We start from the raw sequence: 6,000 nt of genomic DNA, 5'->3' as shown, positions 1-6,000 counted from the left end.
ATTAAAGTAGAGTAAATGTGACCCTTCTATCACTTTCTGTCATCTGGACAATGTAAGCCAGGCGTCAGTGGTGAGGAAGGGGCGGCCATTGTTTGTACTAGACCAGAGGCTCACGGGAGCAAATTCGGCTCCTGTTAATTTTACTTGGACGTAGTGTTATGGAAACCAAAGGTGTACCATCTTCAACATGCTGTCAACAAATTCAAGTTAAGTGTTCTTTCCGAAACCCGTTTATCTTTCATTTATGGCCATTAATGTCATTATATAGGGTGATCCGGTTAGAGCACGAAATAGCCTCATACTAAAGGTAATTAAGCCAGGTCTTCATTGTTCCATGTACAGTGTTTTCTCTGATATAGCTTGTCATATATAGGATTCTGGCTTTACAGCTAGCGCCCTTTTGACAGGTCAAGACGAGGATGCATGCTTTGTGCATCAGTTACCAGGGTGATGGAAGCTACCTCAAAGAGAGAAAATGTGGTGTCTACATTCTGGTTATACCTGGTGGACTAACGCTTGCTGTACAAATAAGATAAGGAACCTCTTCAATGTTTAACAATGTATGTAGTCTAATACTGTAGTTTGATTGGCTGCATATATATAAATTAAATTAATATAAACCCCCCCTAATGTGTAGAGGATCGATTTGTGAGATTAAGAGATTATTGCAGAAATACAGTCCACTTATCATTATACAAATTGCTATCGAAGTATATAAATTAACGTAAATATAAATTCATATAAATTAAATATATATAAATCTCACAGGTCGGTTCCCACAAGGTGATGGAGAAGATTGTGAGAAAAAACCTAGTAACACATCTGGAGAGAAGAGACTTCGTGACACCCCATCAATATAAGTTCAAGGAGGGTAAATCTTGCCTTACAGGCTTGATAGAATTCTACGATCAGGTGACAAAGATTAAGCAAGAAAGAGAAGGGTGGGCGGACTGCGTTTTTTTGGACTGTCGGAAAGCCTTTGACACAGTACCCCATAAAAGGTTGATGCATAAGCTGGAGAAACAGGCAGGAGTAACTGATAGGACGCTCCAGTGGATAAGGGAGTACCTAAGCAATAGGAAGCAGAGAATTACAGTGAGGGGTGAGACCTCATAAGTAGTGGAAATGGCCTCTATGCCCGTGCGTTTTGGTTTTTCCAGCGCACGGGCATAGGCGCAGCCCCTATGCCCGTGCGTTCGGGTTTTTCCAGCGCACGGGCATAGGCGCAGGGTGGGTATCCATATTTCTGCATGGACGGTCATAGCATAGGGGGTATTCTCTATTTTTTTTGCTGCCGGACGGGCATAGCATAGGGTATTTTTCGATTTTTTTCAATGCAGGAACAATAGCCCAGGGTGTCTTTTTCATATTTTCATAACATATAGCAATCTCACCTTTGAATCATATATTATTTTCCCAAAATGTGGATTAAATGGTGGCTTCCTAGTCCCTGCCATTTCGCTCAAGGGGATTAAAAGAACGGCTCCTGGCGCACCCAAATTCAGTTACCCTGGTGACCCTGCACAGACATTGCTAATGGTCAATGATGTCACCTGTTACGGACCCGGATCCAGCGTCCGAGCACGGAGCAGTGACGACCGCGCCATCTGTGGGTCAGCTCCTGAAACCCCCTCCAAACGGACGACGACTCCTGGTGAGGACGACGTGTATTGGCCACAAGGGCCGGTTTCCAGTCCTGTGCAGCTCACAACACCGCCGCTGCTGACCCCTGGTGAGGTGGTGCTCAGACGACAACGCCATCTAGGGAGTGGATACGTCGGGCGTTTGTGTCTGAGCCTGTGAGTGAGGTGCTTTAGTGAGTCCCTGTTATTGATGACGTGTCTACTTACAGAGTCGACCTGGGACTGCTGTAAGGGAAGTTGAGTCAGTCTACCCAAGGCAGCCGTCTCCATATCTTGTGCTTTGCTGCAGCAGCTGTGAAGTCGTCCCCCGGAAGAACACTGTGGTGTTACCCTGCCAGTGAAGTGGCAGTTGAAAGGATCGTCGTTCCCGGGACCGACTGCTGGAGACGATTATCCACTGGGGTATTGAGGACAGGAGAGTGATTTGTGGTATCACACGAGGCTCCTGACTAGGGCGCTACCCTAGTATCGCTCGTGGAGTGGCCTGACCAGCGTTGCTGATCCGGAACCTGCCAGCAGACCTGCTGGACTTGTGGTTGACGGCCTCCACGGCGGTGCCCCCAGTGGAACTGTTTTGGCTGACCTGTGGCCAGGGTAGACTCAGCTTCTCAAAGGATTCGTTGTGAGGCCACGAAAGCACCGAGGACTTGGCACCGAGAGTTTGGATCCAGAGTCTTCAGGAGAAGACGATAGTGTATATAATTCCCTTGTGCAGTGTTAATACCCCTCCCCCGGAGTAACCTTTTATATATTATTTATTTGGTGATGGTAATAATTATAATCTTAAGTTCTTAACTTTATTTCCCTTCCCCTTTAAGTTACTTGCATCACAGATCTCATCCCTTGAAAGCCACTACTGGCTTGGGGCCGGATACAACTTCCTCTAATAACATCAGAGTACGAACTCAGATGCGACCCGAGAGGGCCGTAACATAATTGGCATCCCCAGCGGGATCCGTCCCCTTGTTAAGTATGTTTGACAGGGGTGGTGAAGTGGCGTAATGCCTGTATATAATTCCCCCTGTGTGTGACGATTGGGCCGTTATACGCCCTGTGCGGTGCTCAAGAGTGACTAAGTGCGATATTGTGCAGTGCGGTGCTCGCTGTGATTAAGCGATTAAGTGCAATATTGTGTAGTGCGGTGCTCGGTGTGATTCGGTGCAATATTGTACAGCGAAGTGTTCGCTGGGATTCAGTGCAATATTGTGTAGTGCGGTGCCCGAAGTAATTACGTGCAATATTGGCAAGTGAAACGCCAGGTGCGATAAAGTGCAATATTGACGTAGAACAGTGCTCGGTGCGTTAAGTGTTAATGTGTAAGCGGTGTGTTAAGTGCTAGTTGAGTGTTCCATCTGTGACAATGGCAGAAAAAGCTACCATCGATGATCTGGACGATGTTCAGGCTTTTCTGAACAGAGAGGACTGTCTTGCCAGATTAAAATATCTGAGCAAACCAGAGCTTGTACTAGTGAGCGCCTACCTGGAGATCAAGATCCGTGCCAGTGATTCCCGTGTGGAGATCTTGTCCAAGGTTCACCGGCACTTGAAGGCAGAGGAGAAACAGGAAGGCGAGACTCCTAGTACAAAGGAAGGTGAGGAAATAGCTTCCACGGAAAAGGAAGATAAGGGCAGTGACATTGACAGTGATGCAGGTGAGCTTAATATTAGCTTTCTTACAGTCAAAATGCGTGCCCTAGAGATAAATCGTGAGATAGAATGGAAGAAATTAGAAATGGAACGAGAATTAAAAGAAAAGGAATTGGCGATGAGGCGTTTAGAATTAGAAGAGAAGAAAGAAGAGAAGAACGAGAGAGAGAAGAGAAACGAGAGAGAGAAGAACGAGAGAGAGAAGAGAAACGAGAGAGAGAAGAACGAGAAAGAGAAGAGAGACGAGAGAGAGAAGAACGAGAAAGAGAAAGAGAAGAACGAGAAAGAGAGAGAGAAGAGCGATAAAGGGAAGAGAAACAGCGAGAGAGAGAAGAAAAAGAAAGACAGAGACAATATGAACTAGAAGTATTACGATTAGGTGGTGGTCGGAGGCCAACAACGGACATAAGCGGTTTCGATCCGGTAAGGAACATCAAAATGGTCCCCAAATTCAATGAGAGGGAAGTTTCGAAGTTCTTTGCAGCCTTCGAGAAAGTCGCTGCCTCTTAGGAGTGGCCAAGGGAGAATTGGGCCATCATGATACAGTCAGTCTTGACTGGGAAGGCCCAAATCGCCTACTCCACGTTATCCCTTGACGACTCCGGCGATTATGACAAGGTGAAGAAGGTTGTGCTCATGGCGTACCAATTGGTACCTGAGGCATACAGGCAGAAGTTCCGAAACCTGAAAAAGACCTCAGAGCACACTTTCACCGAATTCGCCACTATCAAGGAGCGGCTTTTTCAGGAATGGTGTGCCTCTCGGAAGGTGGAGACCAAAGAAGACCTCGAGCAGCTCATACTGCTAGAGGACATCAAGGATTGTTTGTCTGGAGACCTGAAGACGTACTTAGAGGAACAGCAGGTAGAGACCTTGAGTGCGGCAGCCACCATGGCTGAAGAGTACATCCTGACTCATAGGCCGTCTGCTAAGTACGTCCCAAGGCATTACCAACGCCGGTTTGACAAACCTCAGGACGAAGAAGAGACTCCCGTGCCACGAAGCGCTAAGAAGACGCCCCCAAGTAGCCCCCGAAGGACCAGTCCTAGCAGTCCGAAACACCGTAGTCCAAGGAGGAATGTGGTGTGCTGGACTTGTGGGCAGAAAGGGCATGTAGCTGCTATGTGCCGAGGCAGAAGAGGTGGCGGCGCACGTCGGGAGGTGATGATGATGAGCTGTGTGACATCACCATCAGGAAGCCAGTCGACGACGACGCAGGAAGGATCAAGTTTGTTCGCCCCTCACACTTCAAGCGGGTACGTAACGTGTGATCATACTGGCAGATCAGTTGTAGTGCTCAGAGATAGTGGAGCAGCCCAGTCCCTGATCGTGAGAAGCTCGTTACCCGAGGGAGTAAGTGTGGACGGGAGACAACAGGTTGTCCTGGTTGGGTTTCCTAGGACGCAGTACATCGCCCCCTTAGTGCCAGTACATCTCGACTCGCCTTACTTCAGCGGCATATGTGCGTTGGCAGTAGTCGATACCCTCCCTATAGCAGGGATTGACGTGGTACTAGCCAACGACTTGGTGACAGATTGGAGCATCAATCTTCCCAAGGTCGCGGACGAGTCAGCCGAAACAGCAAGGTCGGAGGTAACGGCAGGCAATGGTAATATCCAGGTAAAGGCAGACCCGGATTCAAACAGGTTTAATTTGTCCTCTCCCCTACAGATCGACAGTATTCTAGCAGAGTCTCCTGATTCTTCTCTCGACAAGAAACATGAGGTTACGATGGCAGAAGTACCTGAGCTAGAAGAGAGGCCTTGTGTGCAGGCACCCACGGATACCAACGAGTCTGGAGCGAAGGCGGATGTGTACTTGCGGTATGGCAAGGTACAGCGTTCATTGAACCGACCAGAGATTCCCTAGACGTCAGAGGTATGTGAGGTATGTGCGAAGGTTCTAGAGCCTTCTTCGGTCCAAACCAGGCTAATGGATGTAGCCGGCTATGGACATTACAAGCTCAGAAAGCTTATCCCTCAGTTTACCAAATGTTTCCTACCGGTATTTTGTTTTGTTCTCGTATGTGTTCTCTGTGTTCTCAGTAAGGATCAGTGGACGACCCGAAGGATGATGGCTCCTTTGAACATCGTGAAGAGATCCCAGGGATTAGAGACGTGCACTGCGAGTGTTGCAGTCGACGAAGGAGCCTGGAAGGTGATAGTAGATACAGGAGGTACGACAGATGATAAAATGAGTGACTGTTTCCGGCAGGTTGACACCCCCCGCGTGATTGCTGAGCCTCAATGCAGCGTTATACGGAACGTTGGTCGACCTGACGTGGGCAGAGCGAATGCAGTCTTCGGTGTGCAAGCAGCCCTGTTGAAACTAGGTGTAAGCCTAGTAGAGGCGTATGCAGTAAGTATTGACTTGCCCACTGTCGCTGTCACTCTGAATTATCAGACCCCTGTATTCCAGGTTCCTGTCTCCCTGAAGGACTACCGGACCGGCACTAGAAATGCCGTCTGTGACCAGCCATCATCGATGCCACGACATAAGGAAGTGTCGAGTCGCCCCACATCGTGTCTACACCGATCCTTACTCGAGAGGTGTGAGAAGATGCCCCTGCTTGACATCGCAGTGGAGAGGTGGAAGTTTACGTCAGGCAGGTCATTGCCTTCTATCTGCAAGTTCCCGTTGTACCGGAATTGCACAGTAGGACAGTTCTGTGGACGAGACAGCCTCACCGTTCCAGTTTTCAGTATAAGTG

The sequence above is a fragment of the Procambarus clarkii genome, chromosome 2 (genome assembly GCF_040958095.1).
Source record: "Procambarus clarkii isolate CNS0578487 chromosome 2, FALCON_Pclarkii_2.0, whole genome shotgun sequence".
Taxonomy (NCBI): Eukaryota; Metazoa; Arthropoda; class Malacostraca; order Decapoda; family Cambaridae; genus Procambarus; species Procambarus clarkii.
Note: the sequence above shows the minus strand (reverse complement) of the source record.